Source organism: Ostrea edulis, chromosome 1 (genome assembly GCF_947568905.1).
Source record: "Ostrea edulis chromosome 1, xbOstEdul1.1, whole genome shotgun sequence".
Lineage (NCBI taxonomy): Eukaryota > Metazoa > Mollusca > Bivalvia > Ostreida > Ostreidae > Ostrea > Ostrea edulis.
In genome coordinates, this window is record NC_079164.1 from 39,409,826 (window position 1) to 39,425,481 (window position 15,656).

At 33.9% G+C, this 15,656-nt stretch overlaps 2 long non-coding RNA genes across 2 annotated transcripts; both read right to left on the bottom strand.

Moving 5' to 3' along the window:
• Positions 1 to 6,145: 6,145 nt before the first annotated feature.
• Positions 6,146 to 9,663, bottom strand: LOC130050006 (uncharacterized). The gene is made up of 2 exons (XR_008798362.1): positions 9,217 to 9,663; positions 6,146 to 7,618 (listed from the first exon to the last, which is right to left on the bottom strand). It is a non-coding gene; the product is annotated as an uncharacterized LOC130050006 (long non-coding RNA).
• A 2,548-nt stretch (positions 9,664 to 12,211) lies between these two features.
• LOC125657100 (uncharacterized) lies at positions 12,212 to 15,656 on the bottom strand. Its single transcript, XR_007363187.2, has 2 exons — positions 15,516 to 15,656; positions 12,212 to 13,181 (listed from the first exon to the last, which is right to left on the bottom strand). It is a non-coding gene; the product is annotated as an uncharacterized LOC125657100 (long non-coding RNA).

Sequence of the window (15,656 nt, forward strand, 5' to 3'; positions counted from 1 at the left end):
AAAACAAAATGAGGTAGAAGATGATCTAGAAAATGACACTGTTAACGTAGATTCCTAGTTCAGAATTTGATACCAAATATATTTGCTTATTTCATTTAAAACACATGTAAATGGTAAATCGACAATAAATGCTACAATTTCTCTCGTCTATGTATGCAAAATGAATTGTTGTGATGCACATTGAAAGTAGTATCGTTGAGAAAGACGATTTCATCCAATAAAAATCAACGCCGCATACGATCACACGATTTTCTGTGATATTTCAACAAAATCATATTTAATTGTCCCAAATGATATTTTGTGCAAAGATTTAACTTTTTATGATCTGTAATATCAAAATTTACATTTCAGAATGATAAACCAGTTTGTTCAGAAATATAGTTGACTCTCTTTAAGTAAATGATTGAGAGTTTCCAGTTTTTGGTGATTTTTTGTGCATACAAAACTTCAATTTTGGCCCAAAAATGATGCTTTGGACATGGAATACTATTTTCATCTCTTTAGACATTAATATTCACATTATCATTGATGAATAATAGCGTTCAGAAATATTATTTCGCTCATCATGACTCAATGATGATCATTTTCCGATTTTTTGTGATTTTTTAAACGAAATCATACTTTTTACCCCAAAATCATGATTTGTGCAAAGATTTTTTAGTTCAGGTTTTCAGACATGAAAATATACATGATCAAGAATAAAATTTACTTAAAATGATTTGTGTTGCAATTTCTTAAATGTTGCCTCATTTATTTGCTTAATTTGACTAGGCTATGAGCTAAAAGCTCAAGTGAGCTTTTCTGATCACCCGTATTCCGGCGTCCGTCCGTCTGTAAACTTTTAACATTTTTAACTTCTTCTCAAAAACCACTGGGCCAATTTCAACCAAAGTTGGCACAAAGCATCCTTAGGTAAAGGGAATTCTAAATTGTTAAAATAAAGGGCCAGGCCACCTTCCAAGGGGAGATAATCAAGAAAAGGTAAAAATAGGGTAGGGTCATTAAAAAATCTTCTTAATAACCACTGGGCTAGAAAAGATGAAATTTATAGATAAGCTTTATTAGGTAGTGCAGATTCTAAATTGTTAAAATCATGGCCCCCGGGGGTCGGATGGGGCCACAATAGGGGATCAAAGTTTTACATACAAATATATAGAAAAACTCTTTAAAAATCTTCTCAAGAACCACTGTGCCAGAAAAGCTGAGATTTATATGAAAGCTTCCTGATATAGTGGAGATTCTAAATTGTTAAAATCCTGGCCCCCGGGGGTCGGATGGGGTCACAATAGGGGATCAAAGTTTTATATACAAATATATAGGAAAAATCTTTAAAAATCTTCTTCTCAAGAACCACTGTACCAGAAAAGCTGAGATTTATATGAGAGCTTCCTTATATAGTGCAGAGATTTATATGAAAGCTTCCTGATATAGTGCAGATTCTAAATTGTTAAAATCATGGCCCCCGGGGGTCGGATGGGGCCACAATAGGGAATCAAAGTTTTACATACAAATATATAGGGAAAATCTTTAAAAATCTTCTCAAGAACCACTGTGCCAGAAAAGCTGAGATTTATATGAGAGCTTCCTGATATAGTGCAGATTCTAAATTGTTAAAATCCTGGCCCCCGGAGGTCGGATGGGGCCACAATAGGGGGTCAAAGTTTTACATACAAATACATGTATATAGGAAAAATCTTTAAAAATCCACTGTACCAGAAAAGCTGAGATTTATATGAGAGCTTCCTTATATAGTGCAGAGATTTATATGAAAGCTTCCTGATATAGTGCAGATTCTAAATTGTTAAAATCATGGCCCCCAGGGGTCGGATGGGGCCACAATAGGGGATCAAAGTTTTACATACAAATATATAGGAAAAATCTTCTTCTCAAGAACCACTGTGCCAGAAAAGCTGAGATTTATATGAGATCTTCCTGATATAGCGCATATTCTAAATTGTTAAAATCATGGCCCCATGGGGTCGGATGGGGCCACAATAGGAGATCAAAGTTTTACATACATGTATATAGGAAAAATCTTTAAAAATCTTCTCAAGAACCAGATAAACATGGAAATTGAAGCATTAGTGGAGTCGTCGAGGATTCTTCGCTTCGTCTTTGACGAATTACGTGTAATAACCACCAGTGTACAAGCATCGACGAGGGTACATGTACGTCTTGCAGATAAAAGTGCAGGTTGGTAAAAGCGTAATATATGAGCTAGAGAGATGTACGATACGTTTTTATATTCTCAAATCATTCTAATTGAAAATATATTAATACTTGAAAATAAAAATGGATTATGCATAAAACTTGCTTTGTGTTTATACGAACATACTGGGGGGGATCGGAAAGGGGGGTGAACAAAGATACTACATGTACGTACCTGCAGTGTACAGCTGTATACATATTCAATAAACAAAGCGCATTAAATTTGCCTATCTATATCAGTTACATCACAGATGGGTTAAGATTGTTTAATATTTTAAAATTATTTTATAGATATGCCTTGAATCTGAGGATAAAGGTGTTGTGCATTGTGCAGTCATCATTATTGTGGATGTCTGATGCCAGTATGCCCATAATGGGGCAGTATAAGTGTCGAACTTTATATGGCAGCAAATTTTCAAAGGCAGGTACACAATTTAAAGATAAAAATAATGTCAATACATGTTTGGATCTATATCTATTATGATTATAATAATTATAAGTCTATATGTTGTAAACTTTCTTTCTTTTTAGAAATTTCTTTCTTTATAAACTGTCTTGCTGTTATGCCCTCTGGGCCCAAAATTGGAATAAACTTATCTTCTCTTATCTATACCCAAAGTAGGTAATAAATGGGTTCGAACTGTGAAGATAAAATTTTTACATGTAGATGTATTAGAAATTTTCAGATATAAGAAGGCAATTAAAACTGTTCAATGTAAAATACGCCAGTAGCTGGATAAAACATCCAAAGTCGGCACAGTCAAAGGTCACAACAACATTGGAGGAATTAACTGCATCCTCATTCCACAGGGCAACAGGCCATTTTCAGCAACCCCTGAAATTCTTAATTGAGGCTAAGTGCCCATTTTCAGCTCGAACAATGACAATTAAAGACGTCTGTGCAAATGTTGGGATTTCCCTCTTGGTAAGTCAGCGTTATAGATTGAACAATTATGTGTATGTGTACCTAATACATGTACATTAGCTGTACATATATGTATTCATACATATTATTATGGATGTATCCAAGTTTATTATAACTTTAAAGTAACATTATATAAATGAAATACAAATACTACCTAGGCTTCATTGTGATATTGAACTGCTAATGTTCTTTATAAACTTTACTTGCATCAAGTTTTGAATACTGTAGTACATCTATGTCAAAATAAGTATGCATATTGCAGTATAATACTTTCACCACTAATCAGAGCACTTGTAAATCATGTATATAAAACGAGTTTTCAGCTAGGTTTACATTAGTACTTAATTAATTTCTGTGAATTCTACTGTAAGGGAGATTAGACAGGTTCACTGTATAGAAAGTTTGATTACAATGTTGTATAAATAAATCTGCTTCCTCATGCAAAGTAAACGTCTTTATAGCAAACACCTCAGGCCTCGGTGTAAGTTACCAATTGTCGGTGAAATAAATAGGACAAACACACAGGGTAAAATTAATCGAAACCATAAACATTATAAATCAAATTTAATCACAGACCCAGAAAAGGCTCTTTCTGCTTTTATAAATCTTATTTTAAGCCTAATATATAATAAGACAACTTTTTTCTTCAATAAACCAATTTAGGGTACATCAACCAAAAGGTAATCAACATAGAAGTAAAAAGACAGGGAAAAGTTTAAACCTATACATGTAGCCATATAACAAGTAAAAAGACACAAACTTTATTATAGAAGTTTGTCCAGATGGAGATTTTACTTGTTTGTCGGTGACAATGAAGTTAAAAAATAATAGTATAATCATACCATATTTAATATTATGTAATCATAAACACGCACAAAATAAATTTTCAACACGTATATTATACTAAAGTAAATCAAATAAATATTGTTTGGTGGTTTTTTGTTTGTTTTGTTTTGTTTTTTTGGTTGTTGGGTTTTTTTCCCAAAATTACACAGAGTATTATTTCTCATTTTGAAATATAGTAATATAAGCAGACACCATCGACACCTCGGCGCAACAAACGAAGTGTAGCAAGATCCCTATTTAACAGTCTGCATTATGAATCCCTAGTATGACTTGAGGCGCCCAAGTTATGTATTAATAGTTCTACATGCTAACAATGGCAAGGTTCGTTCGAATTATGGCTGTATGGTTTCAATAAATGACCACGCTATCCTGTGATTCGTCAGAAGGAACCAAAGTTAAACATTTATTGACATCTTTGTGCAACCTCGTCAAAACATTTACACACTCTATCAAGCGAAGTGACGCACTGTTTTATCCTTGTATCGAATTTCTATGTCGGATGTAACATATTCTCATTGTTTGGAAGTCAACACCACACTAACATCAATAGCACAGAATCAGAAACTGGTTACATATATACTTAATACAAATATCAATTAATTTCATAGGTTCAACAGGACAGGACCCTCTCCGCCAAGTCCGTGGGCTACATCTCCGGATCATTGTTGCTTATTTCTTTCCATTATCATAATTATATTTCAGGAGCAGGATAAAAACTATTACACAAAATTATTAACAGTTATGAAGGATTGATTGAATATTGTTTAACGTCCCTCTCGAGAATATTTCACTCATGGAGACGTCACCACTGCCAGTGAAGGGCTGCAAAATTTAGGCGTATGCTCGGCGCTTACGGCCTTTGAGCAGGGAGGGATCTTTATCGTGCCACATCTGCTGTGACACGGGACCTCGGTTTTTGCGGTCTCATCCGTAGGACCGTCCCATTTAGTCGCCTCTTACTACAAGCAGGGGTACTAAGGACCTATTCTCACCCGGATCCCCCGACCAGGTATCGTTTTGTAGACTCTAATTGCCGGTTTTTATGTCTTGAAAATCGTAAACTGTGAAGGAGAAAGCTTCAAACGTATTGTGCCACAACATATGCCATAAGTGGTGTAAATCAAATGTGGATTCTAAAAAATTCTGAAGAAGTTAAGTAAAGGACTAAGACCATGTTTAGCTATATCGGCCCTGTGGTGTGTTAAAAAATAAAGCAGAATTAATTGAAATAAAATTGTTATCATTTGATAATATAATCTTTATACCATCGCGACGTGCCAAGATTTCCCCGCCAAAACGTCAGCTTGTGGAATTCTATACAAGACAAAACCGGTATCGGTCTGGTTTTCTGCAGAAATCTCCACTTTTTTCGAATTTAGTCATATAATTCCTATAAAACACGACCTTCGATCCAGAAACTGACTGTAGTCTATCAAAATCTATCAATACAAATAAATTTTGCACGAACGATTTTTTGGATCGAAAGGTGTGCTGTTGATGAATATCAACTTTGAATTAAATCGAGAGCAATCCGGAATTATTTATTTTTGTGAGAGTTGTGGGTATTTTATTAATTATGTTGCTTTGAAAAATTAAAACAACATACTTATGTGGAGTCTACATCATTTCCATGCAGAATACACCCCTATGTGGTGTTTTTATCAAAAGCTATAGAATTTTGATGCGTAAACAAACGAATCTGCTGTCCGACAAATCGGACCTTCAATGCTATAGAACGTTTTTATTTAGACGACACCAACAGAATTACTAAGATCAAAATGAAAAGAATTTATAGAACATGCATTGATATAACTAAAACTATTGCCGATATGTCGAAAGTATAACGTTAACTAGGGCAAGTAAACATATAAAAGATTTTTAAGGGTGTGACGTCATAGATGTCGTGGCTTAGTGGTAGAGAGCCCGTCCTTCAATCGGGAGATCCGGGTTCAATTCCTACCCGTGTCAATATTTTATTTTATTTTTAATTCATACTGTTAACTACATTTTTCTTGGCGTTATTGAAAAATTAATTTCTTTCAAGACACTGAAGATGAAATTATACCTGAATACAAATAAAAATAACAATCACAGAACACCAAGGAAATATGCAAGGATTACAGATTACATTTTTAAAATTCATTGAAAAAAACCAAACCAAAATACTTTATTTTCGGACTTGATTTTATTTCAAAGAATGAACCAGCAAAAGATAATGGAAAGGAAAGTTTTTCCAATGCATCTAATGTACAGAAGAAAAGTCAGAAAAAATGTGAATCCATTAGCTATTCGTCATTTCCTGCAGAGTAAGAACTTTCTTGTTGAAACCACCACATGCTATATTGTGTAGCAAGTGTAGACATGTGTGTCAGTAAATTCACATCCAACAAAATTGTCACAATCAATCTCGGCCACTTCCTGAGACAAAGTCTCTACAGAGAATTTCAATACCTCTCGACAGAACCAGGCCTGGGGTAATGGTAATTAAATGACAACCAGTTTCAATGTAATGGGGGTGTAATGGACCATTTTTGCATTACAAGTAATGGTAATGTAATGCATACTGTACTGTACATTATTTTTCATTACATTTACACTACTTCAAATATTTGATGATATTTCGAAGATTTAGAATAATTCATTTTATTAGTGATTGACTGAAGCATTTGAAACATTGATGACAATCAAATGCAATGAATAACTTAATAGATATGTTTCCTAACATTGCTGAATATTTTGTGTTCTTATGTTAATGTATAATTAAAAATCATAATACAGAAATAATTTTTCTGCCATTTCTTTAATACCTGACAGTATGTTATGTAAATGTGTAATGTAAATTCACTCTCAAGTAATGTAATACATTATATTTCAAAATAGGAGTAATGGTAATGTGAAATTTTCTAGGTAATGTAAGGCGTTACATTGCTATGTAATTGACCTCAAGCCTGGATAGAACACCTTCTCATGCATATATGCAAGTGCCTTGGACCCAAATTGTCATTTCCTCTTTTGCAAGATTTTCAGCATTTCTTCATAGAGATCATAATTCCAACTGCAAGGTGTCCAAGATGATGAATTCAGACCTGACCAGTGTTTTTGACAATTTGATAACTTTTGACTCTACACTTTTCATCATTCAAAAAGTACATTATGACATTCATAATTCAACCTGCAGATTTTCATTTGAATCATCAAATATGAATTCTTCCAAATAATAACCCCCCCCCCCCCCCAAAAAAAAAAAACCACTTTAAAAACCTCCACAGGTATATTTCAAATGACATAGAAGTGCCATGGGTTAATAAGGGTTAAACTTTAGAGTCGACATGTTTCTTCCAAGCAATATAGTCTTGTTTGGATCCAGTTTTTCCAGTTCTGATATAACTGCCTGATACTGTACAATGTAGGTGTCAATCTGGTCCCCCTATTGTGGGAATCTGTTTCCACATAACTGCTGTATAATCTGGTACCTTGCTATTGGCAGGCACAACAAGGAAGCTATTCCTTCAGTGATGTCCAACACTTATCCGCATGTGTCACTGATGCCACTATCATTGATGAGTAGGAATATGGATTCTTGTCAATCTGATTCATGTCACCCTTGCCATCAATTTTTGCTGTACATATTATATCATCCTGAAATTCAAATTACTCCAGTATTATATCATTATCAAAACTATATCATAAATGAAAGGTGAAGATAACAAACAGTGATCAATCTCATAACTCCTACAAGCAATACAAAATAGATAGTTGGGCAAACACGAACCCCTGTATTATAATATTCATATAAAAGTTGTACTTTCATGCCCTCATGTATTTTCATTGATACAGAATTCAGAAAAATTACATTTATGTATTCGGTGGGAGATTGACATGTCTCCAACTAAACAATAGAGGACAATTTAGTTACATGTACATTTCTGCATAAATAATTATATACACAAACATTTCATTTGAATTTGATTCCCCATCTAATAATTTTTGTTGTAGCTAATGTTGATATATTACATGTATCTTACTTCACAATTATCAGCAAATTCACAAAATATTTTTATCTTTCATGCTCTTTCTTGTGGTAGATGTATGGAAAAATTTAATATTCAATAATATAAAGGAGATAAGCTAACAAAAAAATATATGCTTAAATCATGGTAGTACCCATGAAATTCAACATTCTCTGAGTGATTCTATATCTAATCCCAATGCAGGCATGTAAGTTGTAAGTGTAATTGTTGAAATTAAGTTTGACATGTTTACAATTTATCTTGAAATAAGGCATATTTAAATTATAAAACCAAACTGTTCTTATGATTTTCCTGGCTTAATGGTGCTTTTAAGTATTTAAAAATTATTGAATGTAAAAATCATTCCGACTTTTCTAATCCATGTTTCTGCGTAAGGCCAAAAAATATATATATGTTAATTGGTTTCCACTTTCCCGACTACCCTAATTAAAAATTTCTGTTGACCCTAACACAATTTTTTCTATTCTCACAGATTTTGCAAATGTCATCACTACAACAAGAATATATTTATTGACTAATATGAAGTTATTTATTATGCACTAATACCAGACAGATTCCAAACCACAGAAACAGTTTTTGTTTACAGTAAATTGAAAAAATGTATCGATTCATCATATAACTTTTATTTGATTACTAAATAATCACTAAGTTAAGTTTAAACATAGTAGAATACTCATTCGAAAATTATTCAACCTATAACCCCCCACAGGCCTACATGTTACCCCAGAGACATATATACCATTATGGAAATATACATCTATATACAATTATATGTCTCTTTAACCTATACAAATACTTTTTAGACCATACAATGATACATGGAAAGTTCAAAGTGTGAAGTGAGTCAAACATCATGAAAGAAAATTCAAATAGACCCGAGAAGGTCATGCACTTGGAATTGAAAATGGCATGATCGTGAAACAGCTGATTTTTCTGATCAGCTGATATACATACAATTTTAAATCTTAACAATATATAATTATAATAGATAAACAATAAATATATGTTGACAACAGTTAACAGATTTGTTGTGGGATTTCCAACAGCCCAATGCGTGAATATTATGTGTTTGTCAACACACCACAGGCGCACCATACTATTCGTTCCATGCGACTTGTTTATTATTTTTAAGAGCAATTGGTACACCTATTTGGTTATACAGTTTAACAAGTAGAGGTGAAGTATATTCATATTTCTAAAACTTACGTTGAAATGCGATGAGTACATCCTCTGCAACTTCCACGAACAGCACAAACAGGCTAACGGCGCGGCGTGTGAAAATGGCCGAATGAAGGCAGGATTGAAAAATATGGTGTGCCATTCGGGCTATAAGTAAAATAACCTTATTGCGTATTTTGAAAGAAAATTTCTTTTTCAAGATTTTATTATATATTAAACAGCTCATTGCATAATTATGTTTTACAATACGTTACCACTTCTAATAATATATAGCGACGTTGTATGACGCAATCTTACAAAGTAGAGCAAATTATAGGATTTATACTAGTAATGTAAACCTAAAAATAGTGTTCTTTCACGAACTCTACATATAAAAACCAGTACATTATAGGAAAAGAACATGTTAGAGAATATTTCTAACAAAAAATTATTCACTTTGGACGTTAGGCCGAATTTTGATAAACATGGTCTTAGTCCTTTAAAATCACAAAATTTTTCTCAAATCAACAACATCAAAACGTTTCACTTTTCAACACTTTACGCGACCACTCCTTACGATTAATTAAATACGAGACTTTTTGACATCATAGACAGTTACTTCTTCAACAAAAATGCAAAAAGGAAATATTAATATCTAATGATACATGTAAGTCATCCAAAACAGATAGATAGATATCGGCGACGTTTTATCTATTAACAATAATCATTTTCATTCATATGTCGATTCAATATATCCCAGTGATCTCGAAATAAAAGATATCACAGATTCCTCCACATCGGCTTCGTACTTGGAAATTTATTGAAATTAGATATAATTAACAGATTAACGGCAAATTAACAACTCAACTTTATGACAAACGTGATGATTTCAGCTTCTCCATCGTCAACTCACCGCCGTGGTGTGCTAGAGGTTAGAGCGTTCGACCCGCATGCGGAAGGCTGGGGTTAGAATCCCGGCCGCAACAGACCTACATGTAATTCGTTAAAACAAGTAGTGACAGTTCCATCGCCAAACGCTCGTCATCGGGTGTGAATGTTATGACCTTAAAAACGGATGTCCCGTGTCACTTGAGGTGTGGCACGCTAAAGATCCCTCAACACTTCGCCGCGAGTTACGTCCCTTTGTGGGGTCAGACAAAGGTCAATCGGTGAAAAACCAAGTTTTCCTTCTTTACCTTACCAAATATAAGATGTTATTACTTTGAGTTTTAGCCAATTACCAAGTTTTAATACAAGTTAATGGGTTGCCCCAATCTGGAGTATATTGTCAGGGCCGTAAATTACATGGAGGCGGAGGAGGCAGCTGCCTCCTCCAACTTTTGAGCCAAAAAAAATTAAAATTTAAAGTTCATTAGAATTTATGTTGTTTCCAATAACTAAGAACATGATACCTCCCTTAAAAAGCATTCCAAATCTTTCTTTTAGAATGAGTTAGTCAAGTAACATCTTAGAAGGCCCTAGAATCAAGGATTTTGCACGAAACGTGTTCAGTGTGCACAAAATGTGCTCAGCGTTTGGGGGCCTGGGCGGCCCCCAGACCCCCGCCTAATTTCCTGCCTCCTCCAAATTGAAGGTTAATTTACGGCCCTGATTGTAGTTGACTGCAATTGATGGAAAAATAACAGATGTCAAAGCTACAGATAGGAAAATTACAAAGGCCAACGTAGGGAAATACGATTTTTATCCGGAAGATGGCGGACAAGGGACGTAACTTTCGCGAAGTGTTGATACGTGTATACTTAAGCCCTTTACCGATCTTGTGAAGTCTCCATATGAGTGAAAAATTCTCTCGAGAGACGTTGATAAGATACAATCAATCAATCAATTCAATATAAATAAATACTATAAACTTTCCCATTCTATATAGCAAAATTCCATTATCACCTGCCGGATATTACTCTACAGGTGGACCTGTCATAGCCAAAGCGATTCTAATAATCGGTATTCAAGGTACTTCACCCAACCAAGTGAGATGAATTGTGCAATGTTTTAAAAGAAAAGGTTAAGATAACGAACAGTGATCAATCTCATAACCCCTATAAGGAATATAAAATTGAGAGTAGGGCAAACACGGATCCCTGGACACACCAGAGGTGGGATCGGGTGTCTAGGAGGAGTAAGCATCCCTGTCGACCGGTCACATCCGTCGTGAGTCCTATATCTTGATCAGATAAACGGAGCAATCCCAAAAGGAAATGTTGTTATGGTTAAAGTATTAATGACAAATTTATTTTTAATCCGCAAAATTGAAGATGACAAGAACGCAGTAATTTGTAAATCGTTAAATAATTAAAGACATTCACCCACAAGATGAAACAATCATATATATACAAAATATGAATGGGTGAAATCTCACATTAGTCCGAAATATCTGACGTTTTCCTGGCTTTTTTGTGATTTTGATATTTACCGTGACGTTTTCCTGGCACGGTAAATATCAAAATAAAAAGAAGCCAGGAAAACATCAGATATTTCGGACTAATTTCATATATGCTAGGGGTTATCACAGTACATACCATTTAAAAGGTGTGGTACTATTTGAAATTCAAATGCGAAATGTTGAATAAATACCAGTATTTTAGGAATTTTGATAACGTGAAAGGTGAAGATAACGAACAGTGATCAATCTCATAACTCCCACAAGCAATACAAAATAGATAGCTGGACAAACACGGACCCCTGGACACACCAGAGGCGGGACCAGGTGCCCAGGAGGAGTAAGCATCCCCTGTCGACCGGTCACACCCGCTGTGAACCCTATATCCTGACCAGGTAAACGGAGTTATCCGTAGTCAAAATCAGTGTGTCAAAAACGGCCTAACAATCGGTATGAAACACGTCAGACAGCATTTGACCCAATGGTAGGTTGTATTGACGAACTAGATCGTTATAACGACCATAGAATTTGTGAAATGCTGACTTCATTGGAGACTGTTGAAATTTAGGAATTTAAATCTTTGTTCATGAACATAGAACTTTTGTATGTTTTATATTTTCACCCAAACAAAACACTAATAGTAAAGATAATATTAAAATGTTTATTCAAATGAATCAAACATTACATTTCTATAATAATTAACTATAGTAGCAAGGGTTTTACATTACTATTCATAGTTACATGTAATTAGATATCCAAGTTTTTACAATAGGTAATCAAATTATCCAAGTTTTAACAATAGTTAAACAAATATCAAAATATCCAAGTTTTTGACAATAGTTAATCATAAAAAGATGAAAGTTTGAACGATGGTGGAATCGTAATATTAGTCAATCATAATAACCTAGTTATAACAATGATCAATCATGATAAGCAAGTTTAATACCCAAGTTTTAACATGATTTACGTTTTAACAATAGTTATCCTAATATCCAAGTTAATCATAATATCCAAGTTTTAACAACAATAAGTCATAATATCCAGATTTTTAATATAGTCAATGAAAATATTCAAAAGTTTTTTGATAGTAAATCAATCGTTTTAATCGGGGTTTTTTTTCTACTACTAATGGAAAAGATAATGAAAAATATTACCAACCGTTTTTCAATTTTTTTATCTCGTGTACATGGATTGTTTTTAAACAGGAAATAAAAACATTACTGTTTTTATATGTTTTACAATAGATAACAGTATTTTAAAGTGTTTACTGTAGAAAATAAAAGTATGACAAATTTTACAAAGGTAAGCTATAATAATATACATGTATAGCGAAATATTGTTTGTGATAAAATACACATTTACAGGAAGTACAATTATATTTGTAATTTTTATATATTTGTTAAACAGCATACAAAAGGAGGAACAAATCTATACAATCCCACAGTTTTGCTAGTCTTTCATGCCATGTTTCAGTCTAACAAGTGTTGGATGTGGGATAGTGAGCATCAATCGGACCACCATGGGTTCCAGCCATTGTTAAAGTCTCTGTCCCAGCCATTGTTAAAATCTCGGTCACGGTTCCAGCCATTGTTCCAATCTATGTCACGGTTCCATCCTAAAACAGAATCATATGCATGCAGATAACAAAAAGTTACGTTATACATGTTCGTGATATGTATATAGAGTACCATTTTAATTTTTTTATTTGTATATTTCATATGCTGTTTTTCATCCCACTGGATATTTTTTCACTCAAATAGAAACGTCACGAGGTGAAGCGTCATATTTTGACCACTGCATGACGTTTACGGTCGTAGCAGTGAAGGACATTTAGCGCGTCAACGCCTATCGTGACACTGGATCTTCTTTTTTAAGTGACTGTCATATCCGAAAACTCTATTTCTCACGTCTAAATGCTGAGCACTTAGCGAGGAAACATTAAAACAGAAAAATAAAACATGTACATTACGTGAATATGTAGTACAAAATAATACATGTACATTACGTGAATATGTAGTACAAAATAATACATGTACAGTACGTGAATATGTAGTACAAAATAATACATGTACATTACGTGAATATGTAGTACAAAATAATACATGTACATTACGTGAATATGTAGTACAAAATAATACATGTACATTACGTGAATATGTAGTACAAAATGATACATGTACAGTACGTGAATATGTAGTACAAAACAATACATGTACATTACGTGAATATGTAGTACAAAATAATACATGTACATTACGTGAATATGTAGTACAAAATAATACATGTACATCACGTGAATATGTAGTACAAAACAATACATGTACATTACGTGAATATGTAGTACAAAATAATACATGTACAGTACGTGAATATGTAGTACAAAATAATACATGTACATTACGTGAATATGTAGTACAAAATAATACATGTACATTACGTGAATATCTAGTACAAAATGATACATGTACAGTACGTGAATATGTAGTACAAAATAATACATGTACAGTACGTGAATATGTAGTACAAAATAATACATGTACATTATGTGTATATGTAGTACAAAATAATACATGTACATTATGTGTATATGTAGTACAAAATAATACATGTACATTATGTGTACATACAGTACAAAATAATACATGTACATTACGTGAATATGTTGTACAAAATAATGCCTGTACATTATGTGTACATGCAAAATAAAACGTGTACATGCAGTACAAAATGAAACGTGTACATTACAATGTGTATACAGTACACAAAAAACTTGTACAGTGATGATTCTGTGAAGTTTCCAAAAGATCTGAAATTGGCTTGGGGTCGAGGGGGGGCGCCTTAAGGCCCCCTTGTGGGGTACAGGGGCAAAGCCCCTGCTGTACAAATTTAGGTTTCTGCAAGCCTAAAAATGTGTGACAAAGAGTGAAAATGAGTACCGATTTCCATGGGTCCATGAAATTCAACACCAGATAATTACCAAAACATCACAGAATGTATCAAAAACACCAATGCATCATTAAACTACACCTATAGGATGTTAGATCATATTCACATATTACCATCTATATTGATAGAAAATTGAATGATTTATGTCTAGTATTTCAGACTGCATTTTTCGGCGGCGGCGTTGGTCAAGAGGACGGTTATGTCATATTAATTCATTTCATAAAATTTATTTGCATTGCAACCAGAACTTCTGGAAGAGGTAAAACGATATATTTCACTATTACAATAAAATTGAATACGCTATGTCTAATAAAGTTTCTATAAATAGCACGACAATTGTGGAGCGTCTACATGTTGTTGAAAAAACAATACCAACAAAACTTGGAGAATGTATGTAATTATGATCTAACACCTTGCAGATGCTTTATCAATGATACATTGGTGTTTTCGGCACTTTTGGGGGGTGTTTTCGGTGTTTCCGATAATTCGATGGACAGGATTTCCATGTCCTTGTTACATAATACACATCTCGCAATCCCTTCATGTAGATCAATAGTCTTTCTAACGTTCTCAGATATTTTCTCCCCTTTGTCATCCCACTATAACCATTGTCAATTCCAATTGTAGGAGGTATTGGATTTTTGAACGATATTCCATAGAGAAATTTGCTTTAAAAATGTAAATTTAAACGAACAGTGATTAATCTCATAACTCCTATAAGCAATACAAAATAGATAGTCGGGCAAACACGGACCCCTGGATACACCAGAGATGGGATCAGGTGCCTAGGAGGAGTAAGCATCCCCTGTCGACCGGTCACACCCGCCGTGAACCCTATATCCTGATCAGGTAAACGGAGTTATCCGTAGATGTGAGTATATATAACACAGAAAGTAATACGGTTGGCGCTTCTCTGTAAACAGCTTTCGATCTATCTGCAAAATTTTGGCAGGTGCGCCTTAAAGTGGTTTGGTTTTTTACATCTACATGACAAAGAACTTACCAAACTGAGCAAAGGAAAATCCAATGCAGATGCATACAAAGAACAAAACTAGGATAATTCCTCTTATCATGTCGGATAGAAAGCAGAGTACCAACTCAAAAATTGATCAAGGGTCTGGATTGGGTTTTATACAGAAGCCTC